This window comes from Panthera tigris, chromosome C2 (genome assembly GCF_018350195.1).
Source record: "Panthera tigris isolate Pti1 chromosome C2, P.tigris_Pti1_mat1.1, whole genome shotgun sequence".
Classification (NCBI taxonomy): domain Eukaryota; kingdom Metazoa; phylum Chordata; class Mammalia; order Carnivora; family Felidae; genus Panthera; species Panthera tigris.
In genome coordinates this window covers 2,886,814-2,905,930 of record NC_056668.1, presented here as the reverse complement: position 1 = coordinate 2,905,930, position 19,117 = coordinate 2,886,814, and positions in this window count along the sequence as shown.

The window sequence follows — 19,117 nt, the reverse complement described above, 5'->3', positions numbered from 1 at the left end:
AGCGTCTGACTTTGGCTCAGGTCATGATCTCGCGGTTCGTGACTTTCATGAGTTTGAGCCCCATGGTGGGCTCTGTGCTGACAGCTCAGAGCCTGGAGCCTGCTTCAGATTCTGTGTTTCCCCCTCTCTCTGCCCCTCTGTCTCTGTCTCTTCTCTGTCTCTCTGTCTCTCAGTAACAAATAAACGTTAAAAAAATTAAAAAAAAAAACAATGAAAGCCAGAGGCAACTTAATACACCTTCAAAATGCTGATGGAAAGAACTTTCAACCTAGAATTCCATACCCAGTGCAAACATCCTTCAAAAATGAATATGAAAACGAGGTTATTTTCGGACAAATAAAAGCTGGAAGAATTTATCAGCAGCAGACCTACAGAACAGAAATAATACCAGAGGAAAGTGATCCCAGATGTGAGCCTAAGTCTGTAGAAAGGCAAAGACAGAGCACCAGCAAAGTCTGGAAAGGAAGAACAAAGGAGGAAAGAGAAGGTGGCAATAGCAAGACTGAAGGTCTGAACCCGGCCATATCACTAATTACATTAAATGTAAATGGACTAAACACTCCAGTGGAAAGACAGAGCTTATCAGATTGCATAAGAACATCAAGACTCAACTGTATGCTATTGCCAAGAGACACAGTTTAAATATCAGAACACAAAGAGATTGAAAATATCGGGTAGGGAAACGCACAGTGTCACACTCTAACCACAGAAAGTGGTGAGGGGCGCCTGGGTGGCTCAGTCAGTTAAGTGTCCAACTTCGCTCAGGTCGTAATCTCACGGTCCATGAGTTCAAGCCCCGCGTCGGGCCCTGTGCTGACAGCTCGGAGCCTGGATCCTGCTTGGGATTCTGTGTCTCCCTCTCTCTCTGCCCCTCCCCTGCTCATATTCTGTCTCCTTCAAAATAAATAAACATTAAAAAAATAAAAAAAAGAAAGTGGATGAGACTATATTATCAGACAAGGTGACTTCAGGACAAGAGCATCACCTGAAGTTTCTACATAAACAAGGTGTTGGCTCATCAAGAAGGTGAGGGAGTGGAAGAGCTCAGGATGTTTGCAGAGATGTTTACAGATGTGGGCATTTTGCAGACCAAAGACAGAATGAGTGATGTGGCTCAGAGTCCCAGGGAAGAGGGAGGCTTAGAAAGGAGTGAGAGAGAGACACAGAGAATGACCAGCAGGCGAGGAAGTGTGGCTGAAGGCAGAGAATGGGTCAGCAGACTGCGGTCTCATTAACAAAGTACATGCCGAAGCTGTTTTCTGGGAGAGTGAGATAGGTGGTCCACGGGGTCCTTTGTCCGTGGGCATAAATGGGAATAAGGAGGGAGGGTGCCAGGACACGATCCAATAGCCCCTCTGTAAATACTTCCTGGTACCCACTATCAGCAGAGGGCTGGGGGCCAGGACCAGGTGGAAAACTGGATGTGGGCACCAAGCTGATTCACAAGCTGAGTCCCTCCACCCCCAGGCTACATGCAGGAAGGAGCCTAGCTGTGCTGTGTGACCTTGGGCGAGCCGTGGTCTCTCTGGGCTTTGGTTTCCTCAGCCAAGTACGGGGGTACTTCCCCTGGCTGGAATGGTGCCCCGGTGGCTCTCTCTGCCCAACAGCACTTGACCCCATCAGGAAAGCAAGCAGGTCTGGTCACTGGCCCACACCTCCCGGGACAGCCCTGGTCAGGCAGTGAGGCAGGTGAGGCTCACCTGTGCCGAGGTGGGTAGGCCTTGTGGGAAACGGAGTAGATTGGATGCGGCACAGAGTGAGAGCCAGAAACACAGCTCTGGCTGATTGGAGACCCAGGACTTTGTGCTTATTGTGCAAGAGGAAAGCCTAGTTCTGTGTGTGTTGGTGTGTGAAGGGCATGTGGGGGCGTGTCCATGGTATGCGTGTCACGTGTGTATGTAACGCACGTGCACACAGGCTCTACCTGCACACAGACCTGTCTTCCCGACGCCCTTCCTTCTCTCAGCCCTGCCAGCGGCTTTCTGGGCTTCCAGCTCCTTCTCTGAGAGGGTGTGCTCGCTGCAGAAACCGGGCAGGCAGGAGAGGGCTTCTGTCGTCAGGATGGGGCTCCTCCCAGCGCCCTGGCTGCTGGCCCTCGGGCCCCACCGGGCTGCCTGCTGCCGGGTGGGGCGGGTGCTCTCTGGCTGGCCCTGAGCCTAGTCGGGCGGGTGCAGGACAGACAGACAGTGGACGGCTCGGAGGGGTCCTGCAGGGCAGCTGAGACAGTTGTTATTTTGGCCCACCTCGCCTGCCCCCTTCCCTTCTGTTGGCTGCCTGGACCGTCCCAGGGCTCAGCTGCAGGGCCCTGGACCAGGCCGACGGAGAAGCTTCAGAAGGCGCGGCACGCGCAGGGACGCGCCGACCCCACGTGCGGCCCACCCCTGCTTCCCTTTCCAGGGGACTCGATCTCAGCAAACTGGGGAGCCCCATGCTCCAGGGTACCCCAGGGGGCAGGCGCTGGGCAACCCCACACAGGTCACTTAACACGCTGAGCCCCAACCACACAACAGGGGCCCGGGGGGTGGGGGTGGCCCACGGCATGAAGCCCCCAGCACAGCACCAGGTCAAGGAGCATTCGCTGCCCCTTCCATGTATCAGACGGAGTGACAGGGGCCCCCGGGCTGGGGGACCTGGCAGAGGAGACGGGGGAGGGGCCCTGCACTCTGCATGTCTGGGATCGTGCTGTTCACAGGCCTGTGTCTGTTCACGGTGCGTCTGAAACGCGGTGTTCAGGTTGATGTTCCAAGAGGGGTTCAGAGAAACATCGGCGGGAGAATGGGGCGGAGTCGCGCTGAGAGCCGGGGAGGGAGCGTCTAAACCAGGCAGGGCTGGTGTGATCCCGGGGAGTCTGGGCCCAGGTCCGGGCGGCGGGCGGCCTCATCCATCTGGGATGAGGGGCCACTGTGGCCACTGCTGCAGCGCCGGGACCCCCAGACCCCTTCTGTGAAGACCCACACCAACCCTTTGGTCCCTCAGAAGCCGCCGGGCATCCACAGCACTGCCCGGTCACTGCCCCGGGGCGGAGGCCAGCGTGGGGCCGGCAGACGGGCAGTGGCCGCTCTGTGTCCCTCAGGACTGCCCTCCTGCTGTGCCGGGGGCCCTGCCGCCGTCCGTGCGGGGTCCTGGCCCGGGAGGGTCAGGCCCCTTCCGTGTACTGGTGTTTACCGGGCTTCTGTCGGCGTCTGCCAGGTGCTGGCCCGTGGCTGCGTGGGGTTCAGGCTCCGCGGGGGACGCCCCGTGCAGACGACCACGCACACCCAGTGTGTGATGTGTGTCCCGTCCCTCGAGGGCAGAAACCAGACCTCAGGGCACAGCGAGGGAGATGCTTGTCTTGGTGCGAAATCCAAGTGGGAGTCGCTAAAAACTCACTGATCAAGACGAGCACCATTTTAGCCCAACCCTCTTCGAAGCCAGAATTAATTCAAAATTCCTGATGAACGAAACATCAAACGCCTAAACACAGGCGGGGTCCCCGGGGCTGGTGCTGCCCCTCGTGGCTCTGGACCCGCCCCTCCCGCGGCCGCCCGGCCACCAGCCCACGACCTGTGGGCAGCGGCGTCTCAGGGGTGGGGGCACCGGAGGGGAATCCCTGGCAGGAAGAGACTCCTGCGCCCAGGCTTCCTCCGGAGGGAAAACAACATTCCAGGGATGCGGTGAGGAAGTCCCTCCTCCCGGGACTTTCCCGAAGAGCCTGGGCAAGTCGGCCTCCGCAGGTGGCACGGGGACAGGGGCACGGGGACGGAGCCCTCCGCCCTCTCTCCCTGGTGGAAGGCGGCTCCCGGGGCCCCGGAGGCCATGCTGCCCACACACACAGAGGAGGCGAAGCGGGTGACGGTGGAACCAAGTAGTGTCTTCTCACACGCTGCCCCCTTTGCACAATTACCTGCGGAGGTTGACGGTTAGCCATGAGAAAGCAGAACGTCGTTCCAGAGCATCCGATTGCATTCTCTTTATTACGGGTCCTCAGCCGTCACTGCTGCTGCTGCGGGTAGATCTGAGGAAAAGGTCAAAGTTGCTTCCAGATTTCTCCAGCTGGGAAAGGCCCGGAAAGTCCCTTCCAGTGGGAGTTGGTTGGGTCTTGACTTGGGGTGGGGGTGGGGTGGCTTTGCCAAGCGTGGGCCTGACAAGAAATGGCTGTTGCGTGCAAACCGGCTCATTTGAGAAGCGTTTAACCAAGGAACCGTGGGCAGGAGTGTAGACAGACCTTAAGAAGCAAGGCGGGGATTGGGGGCTGGGGGGTGGGTGGCCTGAGTGTGTGCTGGGACGGTCAGGGCTCTCCAGGAGAACAGAACTGACGTGGAAACGTGGGGTTCGGAGCGAACAGCCAAGGAGGAATTCCCGAGACGTCTTCCGTGCAAAGAAAGAGGTGATTTTATTAAAGCAGGGGGACGGACCCGTGCGCATAAAGAGCTGCACTGGGGTTGCGAGGAGGGGTTCAGGTTGGGAGGGGTTCAGGACAGCACAGGCCTCCCGGGAGTTTTGGAAACAAGGCTTCCAGGACCCGGAGGGGCTTGCTGTTGTTGGGAAAAGGTCATTTATTACTGTTTAGTCAAAACCCCGTCATGAGACCCTTCAGATGGAGATCAGGGGGCCACATGCTTGGAGGATGATTGCCAGCATGTATCTTGGGGTGGGGGGTGTTGAGACAAAGGAAGTTTCCAAAGGAATCTTTATTTGCTAAAGGAGACTCACAGGACCCTGGAGAGGGGGACAGTGTCAGGCTAAGATCGACTTTTGCCCCGAGCAAAGTGTCCTCATCCAGGCCGCTGAGCTCCCGGGGGAAGGTCACCCTGCCTGTCCCAAGGACTTGTCAATGGGCTGTACGTTGTAAGGAAATTTGATTTGTTTCTTTGCCTCTGTTTCCCACAGCAAGAACCAGTAGGTGTGGGCGCACGCAGGGGAGAGGAGTTACCCGGGGCTCTGTAACAACTACCCCAAAACTAGCCGTTTTAAACAACAAGCGTTTATTACCTTGTGGTTTCTGTGGCTCCGGGATTGGGGGGGTCTGACTCAGGGTTTATCACGAGGCTGCAGCTAAGATATCAGACAGGGTGGCATCACGTGCGGGTGTCACCGGGGCCGGAGGGTCTGTTTTCGAGAAGGTGAGTTCACACGGCCGTTGGCAGGGCCCTCGGTGCCCGGCCACTTGGCATCTCCGAAGAGCCACGCGGACGTCCTCACAGCATGGCGGCCGGGGTCCACCAGGGTCAGTGATCCGAAAGGGGGTAAGGTGGAAACCACAATGTCACCTGTGACCTCGTCCCGGCTGCCACTCACCTTGGCACAGAGCAGCCCAGACTCCACAAGGGCACGGACACCAGGAGCCGGGGACCGCGGGGTGGCATCTGGGGACCTAGCGAGGGCACGGTGAGAACGGGATTGAGAGGGAGGTGCTTACCAGAGCCCCGGAGTCGGTGACTGAGGTTGTAAATGGCAGTGGAGCTAAGCAGCCCCTGACACCCCCACTCCCCTGCACCCCACTCCGATCCTGAGAGGCCCCCCGGGGACGGAAACCTCCCTGCAGGGCTTTATGCGTGATGACTCACGAGGGCAGGCCACGAGGCTGGGGGCATCAGACCTGATGGCGCCTGGGCCGGGGGCAGCCGGAGCCCCGTGTGACACAGCCCGGCTCCGGCCAGGGGGGCCGTGGGCGGGATGAGAAGCTGCTTTAGACAGAGGACGGCACCCCGACCACCCAAGTGACCGGGTGTGGCGGGGCCCGCGCAGGGGAGGAGGCCGCAAAGCATGATCGGGAGGGGCTGTTGGCCCCAACAAAACCGCTCTGTGTTCACCCCGAGCTGGGGCTCCGAGACCCGTCCTGCAGAGAGAGAACACGTGCGCTGTGGCCTCGCCGCCTTTTCTGCGGTGGCGTTCCTCACCCTCGAGACTCCAGAGAACCCGTTACAGTGGGTGGGGGTGCACTTGTCTGCGTTTTTAGCCTGGGGAAGGAAAGGAGAGGCTGAGGGCAGAGAGAGCTGCAGACCTGCGTGAATGTCACCCACGGAGGTTCCAGGCTCCCCGGGATCAGAGGACGTCAGGACCCGATGCATCCCCGCCCTGGGGGTGGGCTCAGCAGAGGGAGAGCCTTGGAAGCAGCCAGCCCCAGCGATGGCGGCGGGGAGTGTTGGGGGACGCTGAGGAGACACACGGCTCGTCCAGAGCCGAATCCACCAACTCCTTGCCCACCCCTGAAAGCAGGGAGGTTCCGTTGACAACGGGGGCACGCAGTGGGAGCCGTTTTAATACACATCCTCACAAAGACCTAAGCCCCTTCTTCCAGAGTCGGGGACACGGTAATTTGGGAAACTGATTCAGACGAACGTAAGAAGAAAATCTGTCAGTTTACATACTGCATCGCCCGGGGCAGCTTCAGGCATGGCTAGATCCAGGACCCCACATCATGGCCTCGAGGCTCTGATTCTCTGCCAAGGCTGGCGTTGGGTGTCTGGGATGACCACAGCAGACAGCCTCCAGCATCTATGTGGCATTTTCCACCCCACTGTAGGCCGTGGGTTTTGATTTGGAGCTGAACACTGTGATAATTGTGGGAAGGGCCTCAGGGGCCAGGAAAGCCCACCCACCCCTGCCCCCTGTCCGTTCTGCTGCAGCTTAATCCTTCATCTTGAGGCCATCAGAGGAGGAAGAGTCAGACCTGGGCAGCCGAGAGGTTTCCCAAAGATGACCTTTGTCACTTTATAATTTCCCCAGAGCCCACGTGCCCCACTCTCTAAAGCCAAGAAGCCCCTACGTGGGAGAGGGGCAGTTGCTAGTCAAGAAAGATCGTACCCATCCGTGTGCCAGGCATTGTGCAGGGGGCCACGGGTACAGAGACACTTAAAATGCACAGCCTTCTCGTGAGGAACTCACCCGGCCCGCTGGGGAGACTGCCCAGCCTCCCTCTCCCCTTGGCCAGGCAGCAAACCTCTCCTTCCTGCGGGGCTGCCCTTGCCTAGTGTAGGGACAGACATGTACCTCGTCCGCCAGCCACAGCGGTTGGTTCTGCGATGCTCACGTGACCCAAATCACAACATGAGAACCCCCTCTGGGACTTGTTCCCAGAGCGACCGGAAAATCGGGGCTCACTTGGTAGGAGGCAACTGTGGGATTGTCAGAGGCCACCTCCACCCCACGGGGAGAGAGCTGGCACCCAGAATGAAGTCAATAAAAGACAAGCAGAACCAAGACAGGGAGAGAGAGGCCGAGACTCGAGGCCATGACCGGGGCTCCTGGATCCAGCCAAGCCTGAAGCTGCTCCTGGGAGATGTAGTTAATGTAAGCCAATAAATTTCCTATTTACTTAAGTTCACTTGAATGGAGATTCTGAGCCAAGAGAGTTCTAGCAATATAAAGAGAGCAACACTCATGCGGGAATGCCAGGTCCATACCTAGGCGCTCAGGCAGGGGGGTGCAGAGGTACCGTGGAAACTAGAGGAAGGGCAGGCTGGGTCTCAGAGGATGTGTGCAGCTACCCAGGCAAGGGCTCTCAGAGAGGCTGGTCGGGGGGGGGGGGCGACGCAGGAAGGGCTGAGGGCGACGAGCAGCGGGTGGCGGGGTGGAGGCCACGTGCGGCAAAGCAGTGAGGTGGGCATTGTGCGGACGGTCCCGCCTCTCGCCACCCCGGAGCGCCGGGTGGTCAAATATGCAGGTACACACTCATGGGGACCAAACATAATCGGCAAATCAATCCTTGGCCTGCATTGTCTGCCAGCAGCGTGATGGAATTGACCGACCACGGCGTCTCTGCCTAGAATCCCTGCACCCCTCCCACGTGCTGACCCCACCTTCCTGTCCCAGTCTCCCCACCTAGCCGCGAGGTGGACCTCTCTTCCCCTCTCCTCCCATCTCTCTGTGTCTCCACCTCCTCTGTCCGATTCGTGGGTCCATCAAAACTCTGAGCGGCACCCCCAGCCTCCAGCCTGGGAACCCCAGGCCCCACCTGTTTCCAGGGGCCAGTTGGCACCCTGGGATGGGGGAGGGTCGAGCCCCGGAGCCCGGGGTAGGCTGCGGAGGGCTCCTGGCAGCACAGAGCCAGGCAGGGGGCCTGTCGGGACTCCCGAAAGCCACTCCGGCCTCCGCGTAGCGTGGATTCGATGCCCAGCGTGGGCCCTGCCTGGGCAAGCTCACGGGTGCCTCAACCCCGGGTCGCGAGAAGTCACTGGTCTCCGCGCCTTCCCGAACCAAGCGCAGCCAGGGTGAGCAACGAAGCCTGTCGTGCCTCCGCACCCGGATGAGTCACCCTGACAGCGTCTGCCCGGGGTGGAGGTGCCTCCCTCCCGCCCTCCGTCCGTCCCCACCAGGGTCAGGTCCTCAGGAGAGAAGGCCGGGGGGTGCGATCCCCGTTGTCTGAGGTCGACTCCGGTGTCCGGTCTCACCAGAGCTGTTCCCCGATGGGCCCGGAAGCCGGAGCCAGAATGGAGCCCAGCGACGGAGCCGAGCAGGGGCCGGGGGGAGGGTGGGCGCGTCCTCGTGGGGAGGAGGCCTCCCGCCAGGCGGAGCTTCCCCGGGCACGGTGCCCAGGAGGATCCTGGCCAGTCCTCGGGAACTTGGAGTCCAGCCTGCAGGACTCTATCCCCCAGAGAGAAAGTCACCTGAGTCTCAAAGTCAAGGATGAAATGCCACCTGAAAGGACTCCTGTTTACGCGAAAACGCAGCGTAACGTCCCTGCGGAGTCAGCCGGGCTCGTGCCGGGCAGGCCGCGACTCTGCACGGAGCCCCACGGCCACAGAGCTGTCCCCGCGGGCCCAGGAGCTCACGCAGGGAGCTGGGGGCCCAGCCCCTCGGCCTTAGAGGAGCCCGGAGCCCAGAGCCGGGGCAGAGCCGCCCTCCACGTCAGCTGCAGGTGCGCCTGCCAGCGGGCACCTCTCCCCACAGGCCCTGGTCTCCAGCAGGTCTTTGTGATATTTGACCATAAACGAAGGCTACGGGGAGCCCTGTTTACAGTAAACTCTCACTTCCTCCTGCCTGGATGAGCAGGATTCCGCCGGCCCAGGAGGGAAAACCCGCGTGCGTCTGGTTTCTGGAGCAGAAATGACTTCCGGCTTCACACCCCCCCACCCCCACCCCCACCCCTGGCCTCCTCGGGTCTCGCTCCGCACAGACCCTCGGCCTCTGGCCTCCTTCGGGACAACTTGCACGGTGGCGACCATGGCACATTTTTCCCTGTGGCAACGGAGGTCTCGGGCTCGGGAACGCACGCGCATGTGCACATGCACACGCACACACGCGCAGGCTGAGCCCTGCACACGCCGGCACTCCCTCACGGCACAGCTCAGCACACCCGGCCTGCACACCTAGCCCACACACCCGGTGCACGCTTGGTGCACACCCAGCCTGCACGCCCGGCCTGTGCTGACACCTTCGGCTTGGCTCTCGCGAGCTCCAGGATCCCTGGAACACAGCGGCCTGATGATCAGGCACAGACGGGGCCCCAGGGGGCGGAAGGCCCTGCTGAGGGCGAGAGCCTGTCCTAGCGACAGAGCGCCCAAGGCACTAGGGACCTTGAGCTAGGAATCCGGTCAGCCCAGGCCATCCTGCAGCCCCAGAGGGGACAAAGACCTGCTGTCCCTGGTCCTCCCCGAACACGGGGCACAGGGTAAGTGCCCTCCTCTTCCTCCGATGAAGGCCAGCTCGCTCCCTCATCCTGCACTGCAGGGGGGAAGTCACCTCCCCGTCCGCGGTCACCTCTCCCGCTGTGGTCCCATCCACCGACAGGAGACACCCTTCTCCTGCCATGAGCTCACCCATTTGGCCCTGTTGGTCAACAGCGCTGTCCCCAGGCTCGCGGGCACCTGACCAGGAGTCACACAGGCCAACACCAGCTGATGAGCTGGACGTCCTGAGTCACCGACTCTCTCAGGCTTCCTCCTCGGCAGCTTGGGGACAAAACCTTTGCTTTTTAAGCCTGTGGTGGTGACCCAGTCCGAACAAGCTGGGCGATGGGTTTCTGCACCCCGGCCCACGTGCGCGCACGTGCAAACACGTCACCGAGCAGCCTCCTCCAGCTTAAATTCTGCCCAGCCTCCGGGCCAGCCCCTCCTGTCCCCTGGCCCCTCTCGAGAATGTGCATCCCACTTGGGGTGAAGCAGCAGGAGGGGGGTGCCGGGGCCCCGGGGAGGGCTTGGGGTGCAGGCACAGCACCGGTGCCCTCTCTCGTGCTTCCTGCAGGCTGAGTCCTGGGGTTCAGCTTCCTCATCCGGGCACCGGAGACATGATGCCTGCCACCGAGTGGGTGTGAGGGTGAGTCACCAACTGTGACAGCCAGCATATCACCAGAGGGCATCTGGGGGAGAGAGCACGGGGGTCTTGCCCCCCCCCCCACCCCAGTCACTGGGGCTGCTGACCCTGGCTGGTGGGGGCTTTGCCGACCTCAGTTTCCCTGCAGCTCCCTAGGCCTTTCCCGGGGAATCTCCTGCTGTCCTGACCTGTGGGCACCTCCTGAGAGCTGTCTCCGGCCACCCTGGGCTCAGGGAAGTCCCGGAAGAAGGCTTTCCTTTTGGAGTGACAATAACGAGTGTGCTCCCAGGAGCCGACGGCGCCCCCCTCCTCATGTCACTTCTCTGGGCACCCCTGTCACCTCTGCCCCAACTCCCACCGCGGGTGAACCACAGATGAACAGTCTTCCTGGGGCCAGGGCCGCCTGGACGCCGGGGTGTGATGTGATGAGGGGGTGTTGCCCCGAGGCGCCCTGACAGCTCTCCTCGGCAGAGAGGGGGGGGTCTCCGTGTGTGTCCAGGGATCTGGCTGCCCGTGGGCTGGGGGCCCGCTGCTCCTCCCCAGGGTCCCGAGGCAACAGCAGCACAGGGCCCACTGCCTCCACTGCCACCGTCCCTGCGCTGGGCACTTGTGACCTTCTGCCGCTCAGGGAAACCACTTCCCTCTCCTGTTTTCATTTCCCTTTTTCCCAAGGAAGGGAGACCACCTGCCCTTGGCCCAGCGCAAGCCCTCAGCCAGGGCAGCTGCATCCCCAGGCCTGGTGTGCTCGGCTCCGAGGGGGCCTGGCACCCAGGGCCAGCAGGGAGCTTTTGGGACTCAGGGTCCTTACCCACAAGTCGGGCGAGCTGTCACCTTCCCTCACAGAGGAAGGGACTCAGAGCCAGGAAGCGCCCATTGAGTCTGGCCGCAAGGGTCCCACAGCCCTGGAGCAGGGCAGGCGGGAGGCGTGGGGCAGCCTCCCCCCTCCGTAGCCTTCCTACCACCCCTGCGCCAGGAGACTCCCCACCCCTCACCGCCCCCAGGTCACCCCAGCACAGCCGTGGGGTCCCACTGCAGACCAGGGCAGACACCCCCACCTCAGGCCCCCACTGAGGTCGGGAGGTGGCCCTGGGTGGGTGGCCGGTCTGCTGGCTGAGCTCCCGCCCAGCCCCTGCTTGCTGGCCCCACACGGGGCTCTCTGTAGCCACTGGGGACCGTGCTGGCCCCAACGCAGGTTGCCCACCCCCCACCTCCTTGCCAGGCCCCCTCTGTGGCTGCGGTCTCCACTCCTCCCGGGCTGGCCCTGCGTGGCCAGCTCTCCAAGCTCTGGCCTCCTGTGACCCCTCCACGTGCCGGTCTGGAACACCTGCACCCACCCCGCCGAGCCTGAGCCTGCCTAGCTGGCGGCTCCCTCAGCCCCTCAGCCCCGGGGCCTGGGGGCAAGGCGGCCAGTGGCTGAGGTCCTGCAAAGCCCAGGGGGAGACCCCCAGAGCCATTCCACAGATAAAGCCCGGGCCTCTGTTTACCCAACAGCTCCACAAGAATGGACAGTGTTGGCTGGCCCGGCAGGGAGGGGCGCCCCACGTCCCCTGCTGGGGTTCAGCCTTCCAACCCCAAGCTCGGGTACACCTTGACCCTCCCACGGGAAAGCACGGGACTATCAGGCCCGACTGTCAGGCTGGAGGGAGGAGGAGGGGTCCGCAGGGAATGGGGGGCTGCGGTGCCTCTCTAAAGATGCCTCTGTTCCCTGCACAGGGGAGGAGGAGGGAGTCGTTCCATCGGGAAGGTGCATCAATACTTGTAGACGGCACGGTCCCGCAGCATGGAGAGGGCGGGAACCGAGGGCACAGAGTGGCTGCCTGCCCAGGAGTCCCTGGGACTTAATGCCGGGGCCTCTGCCCTTTGGAGGTGGGCACTTGCCTGTTTCGTCCTCCGTGTCAATTTCCCGGGGCCACTGGATCACAGGCCACAGACCAGGGGGATTTAACTCCACAGTTTATTCTCTCACAGGTCTGGAGGCTGGAGGTCCAAGATCAAGGTGTCAGCAGAGCTGAACCAGCTCCAGAGGCTCTGGGAAGGGTCCCTCCTGCCTCAGCGAGCTCTGGTAGCATCTGCTGGCCCCCGTGTTCCTTGGCTTGTGGCCACACCTGTGTCCACCTGTCCCTCCATATGTGCCCGAACTCCCCTCCTCTATGACACCAGTCCTATCAGGTAGGATAGGAGCTTATGGCCCAGCTCAACTTGATTACACCTGCAAAGACCCCGTTTCCAAATAAGGTCCCATCCACAGGTTGGGGGGTTGGGACATCAACATATTCTGGGGGACACAATGCAACCCGCAACACCCTCTTCTTAAAAGGGAGGGAAGAATGGAAAGCATCACAAATAGGGACTTGCCTCTGGCCTGGGGCCCTAGCTATTGGGTCCTGCCTCCAGGCAGGGTCTCTTGGTGGTGGGGAGGGGGTCCACAGGGCTGTGAGAGCAAAGAAAATGGGGAGTCTCTCTTGGGGAGGGCCCGGAGAGTCCCATCACATCACCATCACCGTGTGGCTCTGGGGTCTGGCTGTCAGGTAAGCTGATGTGCCCATCACCACTGCTGGCCCGGGAGGAGGGACCTGTGACCCTGTGGGGACAAAGTCTCTGTGCTTCCAGCCTGCCCTGTGCACAAGGATGAGGCTCTGGCCCTCTGAGCTGCAGGAGAAGCCTCAGGAATGGGAGGGAGAAGGGGGGCCCGGCTCTGAAGGGGTCGCAGCCTGAGAAACAGCAGCCCGGCCCCCACGCACAGGCCACTCCCCCACCAGCTGCCCCCAACCCAGGTGAGGGGAGCAGTGACCCCGCAACACCAGAGAGCCTCAGATGACAGCTGTGCCCCAGCACCCCTCCCCTGTCCTGCTCTGACCCCTCGCCACTGACCACGGGCAGCCCAGGGCGATGACCAGCCTCGACATCACCAGACCCCAGGGGCCTTCTCTCGATGGGGCTGGCGTCGGTAGGGGGCGTGTTGGGTGCACCCCTTCTCCCACCGCAGGACCTCGCTGTGCACCCCATCCAGAGGCATTTCCGCTGCCCCGCCCAAGCTTTACCGCCCCCAACACACTCTGGCCACCAGCCCGCATGACCTGCCACGTACTCTTGGCCCCGTGGCCTCTGGGTGGGGTGGCTGTGGCGGGCAGTACCTCCCTGACCCTTGGCTCTCCCCTGCACCACCCAGCAGGTCCAGGGCGCTGCGAGCACTCGGGGCTCCCCGGTGGCCGAGGCCACGGCACACCTGCGGGAGGCGATAATCACCGCCCAACTCAGACAGGCAGACGACTTGGCCGCCGTGCCTGTTCAGGAAAATTAACTGGACCCCATACGGAGACCCATACGGGGAGGGAACTTGCCCAGTAAGTGTCTTAAATGCACGGGCCCAGAATGCTGCAGCACAACCTGCCTGCAACTTGGGGCCCAAGGGAGGTGGGCAGGGTCCCTAGGAGCTCGAGGTCTGGAGGGCTTCCGGGTGCTGGCCAGTGGGACTCCAGCCCCTCCAGCTGGGCTCCTATCCCCTCCATCTATCTATCATCTTCCACCCGGGGAGTCCCACCCTGCTGTCAGGAGGGGCCCCGGCCGGGGCTGACCGGAGAAACTGACTGGCCCTGTTGTGCCCTTGTGTGGCCCTGCACCTCGAGGCCAGCGATGGCCCGAGCTTGGAAGGCTGCCCAATGCCCGCTTGGGTGGTTGGACCCACCGCAGAAGCCTTTCCTTTCCCCCACTCGCTCTTTGGGGTCTTCTGATAGCCCAGTGAGAGGAGACAGACAGCCGGGGCACCAAGGGACCAGGGCCGGAAGCCAGGCTCCACTGACCTGGGGCTGAAACCCCAGCCTCAAGGCCTCGGGGCCCTGGCCCCACCCTCCCTGCCCAGCGGGAGCCGAGACCTCGGCAGCCAGGCTGCAGATGTGAGGAAGAAGCTTCCCAGGGACGAATCACAGCAGCTCACGTTGGCCCGGTGTCCTCTGTGTCCTCTGAGAGCCTGGGGCACGTGCTGCTGTTGGCCGAGGGGCAGGTGGAAGGAGAGGCCACGGGCACAGCCACGCAGCAGGGAGATACTGGCTCCACAGTCCCGTCAGAACAAGGGAAGTCCTACGGACAGACAGGGCCCGACTTTCGTGCCAGGCGTGGAGCTTATGGAAAAGCGGACTCTCCTGTCCTCGCGAACACTTTATCTCCGTACCCACCGGGTAAAGAAGTTGTGCTTTTCACACTCCTGTCGTTGTTATCATAGAAATAAATGCTATACGAACACTGTTCTGCAAAACACAATGAAACTGGGCAGCTTCGTGGGAGCCCACAGCCTCCCGGACGCGAGGCGTGGCCGTGTGTCCACAGTGTGACCCGCGGAAGGTGGGCAGGGTGGAGGTGTGCCGCACCCCTTCTCCTTGCGGAGACAAAAGGGAGCAATCAAAACCCAGCCCCGCAGAAGACATGACAAGCCACAAAGGAGAGACAGCCCGGAAATGCGGAGCAAGACGGCCGATGGGACCCGACACGTTAGTTATGTGCGCGGTTAAAGGGGCAAACACACCGTGTAAAGAGCAGAGGTGGCGGACTGGGCTCCCATCCGAGACCCCAGGTTGGACCATCTACGGGAAACCCACCGGAAATAGAAAGACAGGCGGCACGTGTGCAAGCGGTAGATAAAACATCGCGCCCACACGGCGGGGACCGTACGGAAGCCGGACAGCGGTGGAAACACCAGGACAGACCTCGGAACAAGGGGGATCCACGGCCAGGAATCGCCCGCAACGGAAGCACGGTCAGCTCGTCCAGGAGGCACAGCAGTCTTAAAAAGTAGGCAGCGGGTAAGGGAGAGCTTCAGAGTGTGCACGGCTAAGACGGACAGGGCGGAAGAAATGAACTCGCAGGTGTAACTGGTCGTGTCCACACCCGTCCCTCAAAAACAAATAAAAAAGGAAGACAAAATCAGGAGGATGTGCAGAACACAAACATCGGTCTCCCCCAGCTCGACTTCCCTGGTGGTTATGCTTACAGAGCATAAACAGCAGCGCACCGGAGGGTCACCCAGCGAACCTCGCGCCCGCCCGCAGAACAAGCCTCCGTGACACAGAGGACACGGCTGCAGATCCCGCAGACGATAAGAGGGGCCCGAGAGAATACGACGGACCTTGGAGAACTAAATCCGACAGCCCAGGAGAAATGCACAAACGCCTTGGAAAACACAAGCTTCCGAAGCTCGCTCGAAAGTGGAACGGGGAATGTGCGTCGCTCTAAACGCAGTAATGAGATCGCATGTGTGATTTACAGCCCCCCCCACCCCCCAACGCGGCTCCGGCCCCAAGCGCTCTCACTGGCGAATTCCACCCAACGCTTAGCAGAGAGAGAATTCCGACTCTACACAACTATACAGACTCCATACAACTTGTACAGGATGACAGGCTGACTCGAAAATTTATGTGGAAATGCGAAGGACCCAGAAAAGCGAAACTCTTAGAGAAACAAGAACAAAATGACAAGACTTACACTACCCGACTCATCAAGACTTCAGAAATCACTTGATTTCTGACAAATGTTTCAAATTAATCCAGCAGGGCAAGGGAGCGTCTTGGCAATAAACGGTGCTGGGACAACTGGATATCCACAGAGGAAAAATAAGCCTCGACCGTTGTCCCAAAGCAGGCAACATTCATCCCAAGGTGGGTTGCAGATGTGGACCAAAAGCTAAAAGTGTGAGAAGCTTCCAGAAGGGAGCACAGGAGAGTCCCTCCACACTAGGAGCGGGGGTGGAGATCGCTTAGGACAGAGGAAGCACCAGAAAAGAGAAGGTGTGTTGGACCTCATAAAATTTAAAACTTTGAACTCCTCTCTTCCAACGAAACGCAGGCCACAGGTGGGAGAAATATTCTGCGTGTGTGCACAAATGCGCATATGTGCACGTGCACATGGGTAGATCTGTATGTATACATGTGTGCAGATACGTATACATGTATGTGTATATACACACACACGACGAAGAAACTCATATCAAAATATATAAGGGATTCCTACAACTCAATACTAAGAATTCAAACAACCAATTAAAAATTGGCAAAGACACGGGCGCCCGGGTGGCTCAGTCAGTTAAGCGTCTGACTCTTGATTTCGGCTCAGGTCATGGTCTCAAGGTTCATGGGATCGAGCCCTGTATCGGGCTCTGTGCTGACAACGCAGAGCCTGCCCGGGATTCTCTCTTTCCCTCTCTCTCTGCCCGCGCCCCCCGCCCCCAATAAATAAATAAACTTTTTTTTTTTTTAAACTGGCAAAGACTTAAGTAAACTTGAAACCTGGAACGACCCATAAGCACGTGAAAAGGTGTTGGCCATCACTGGCCATCAGGAAAACGCAAAATAAAACAATAAGGGACCCCTGCAGGCCTATCAGGATAGCTAACCGGGCCCTGTGAGTGCTGGTGAGGACGAGGGGCAGCCAGCGTGCTCTCCCGCTGCAGGGGGGACTCGCGTCACAGCTCGGCAGCTTTTACGACGTTGACAGCCATCGTGCCACGGGACACGGCCGCTGTGCCTGTATCCCCACTACCCGAGAGAAAAGGACGCTCACACAAACGCTTGGACGCGAAGATTCCCAGCGGTGGCACCCGCGGCAGCTCGCACCGGAAACGGCCCGGCTGTCCGCCGACTGCGGAGGGACCACAGACGCTGGCCCAGCGAGCGCGGCTCCGCAGCGAGAGAGGCTGAGGCCCCAGCGGGCGACGCCTGCACGAGCCGCCACGCGACGATCGGAGGCGCACGCGGCACGGACCGTCTGCAGGAAATTCTAGAAAGTGCAGAACTAGTCCACGGTGACGGAGACCAGGCCTTGGCCGCCTGAGGCCCGGGGAACGGGAAGGGCCCCCGCAAAGGACCCAGGGGCTTTCTGGGAGGCGGCAGTGACGGGCGGGCTGGGTTTGGCGGCGGCGGCTGGCAGAGCTCCTCGAGCCACACGCTCAGTCCGGATGGGTGAGTCCCGCTGTGTGTCCCCTGCAGCTCAGCAGAGCTGGCTTGTTCTGGGGACGCGCCGTTCTGTGGGAGGCTCCCGCCCCGTGCTCCCCACAGTCTTCGATCCGTGGTCCAGTGGGACCTACGAGCCCCCCGCTTTCCTCGAGCCCTCGTGGCCAGAAGTGGACACCCTTGGTGAAGGCAGGAAGACGCCCGGGTCCACGTTTCCGACACCCTTGAGAGGAACCGCGGTGCCTCCAGCCAGCTGGGTCCACCGACGCCGCCTCCCTCCCGGGCGCCCCGCCGCTCCCGGCTGTGGCGACGTCGCAGGCGACGCTGTGCTCACGGAGCGCCCGCCGTGTGCCGGGCGCTGTGCGAAGCGGTTCTCGCAGTAGGCGGTGTTCGCTCAACCCCGAGAAGTACACCGTGTGGTCACGCACGCCGTCTTGACAGCAGAAAGCCGGGCATGGCTCGGCCCTGTCCGCCGCCACAGGCCTGGAAGACTGCCGCGCGGATCACATCCGGGCGCATCCGACAGCAGAGGCCGCCTTCTGGGGCCCCCGTGCTCCTCCGCGCGCTGGGCTCAGCTGCCCCTGGGTCTGCCGCGGTCACGGCCCCGGGCAGTACCCGGACCCCTGCCAGAGCGACCAGGAGGCGGAAACTCTGAACCCCCAGCGTGCCCGGCACTCGGGTGCGCCAAAGCACAGGTGAGCCTGGCCACACCCCAACGGGGCAGCGCCCGAGCGGGCGAGGCCCTCGTGGCACAGAGCAAGATGCAGGCAGCGGGGCCGGGCGAGGGTCCCCAACAGGCTGGCGGGCCTGGGCCAGGCCCATGGCCGCCCTGGCCCTCTCTCCGAGGGGCCGGAATGACTCCCGAGCGGATCGCCCAGCCCGGACGCTCCCCAGGTGGGGGGGCTCCGACTTCCAGCCTGGGAGTTCCAGAAGCGCCACTTCATGACGACGACGACGGGAGTGCCCCACAGAAACAACCCAGTGTGAACTTGGGATCTCAGCGGGCGGCGGTCTGGCTGCTCGAGGTGTCCTAGGCGTGGGACGGGATGCGGCCGGCCCGTAAGGAGCCCAGCCGGGGAGCCGTGGGCCGCGCGTGTCGGTTGCACACCCGTTAGTCTCTTCCGAAGCTGGTGTCCCCCTCGGGGACCCCCCACTGCCGGGGGTCGCAGAGCCCACTTGGGGGCGCACACGGCGAGGCCGAGCCCCCACACACGTCAGGGGCCCCCCAACACCCAGAGCCGCGGCTCGGTTCCGGGCGTTGTAGCCGTTCCCACGCAAGCAGCATAACCACCCCACTGCCGCTGCCAGCCCGGCCTCCTGCCCACAGCGCGAGTGCCACCCCGGGCTTGAGTGGCCGGGCCCGAGGGGTCATCCCCACGCCGGCTGACGGACCCCGACTCTTCCGGGGACCCCTGCGGGTCCCAGCCTGCTGTCCTCTGTCCCGTGTCCTGCTGTTCCGCCACGGGGAAGCTTCTTGTCCACGTCGTGCCTCTCCCCGAGAGAATCTATTTCCCTCTCATTATGGTGAAACGCGGTTAACGTCAAAGTTACCACGTTAACCATTTTCAAGTGCCCAGTTCTGTGGCCTTCGGTCCATTCACGTTGCCATACAACCGTCACTTCCATCCATCTCCAGAACCTTCTACCTTCCCCACACTGAAGTCTGTCCCCAGAGAGCACGGATTCTCCCTCCCCCTCCCCCAGCCCCTGGCTCCCACCCATCCCCCTTCTGTGTCTACGGTTCTGCTGCTTGAGGTCCCCGCGTAAGTGTCCCTGGTGTAACGTCCTCAGACTCATCGTGTTACAGCAGGCGTCGGTTCCTGTCCTTTCTATGGCTACTCTTCACGTGCCACCGGACGTCACGTCCATCGCCTTGTCAACGGGTGTGTGGCTGCTTCCGTCCCTCGGTCGCTGAGTCGCCGTAATGAACAGAGGCGCCAGTGGGG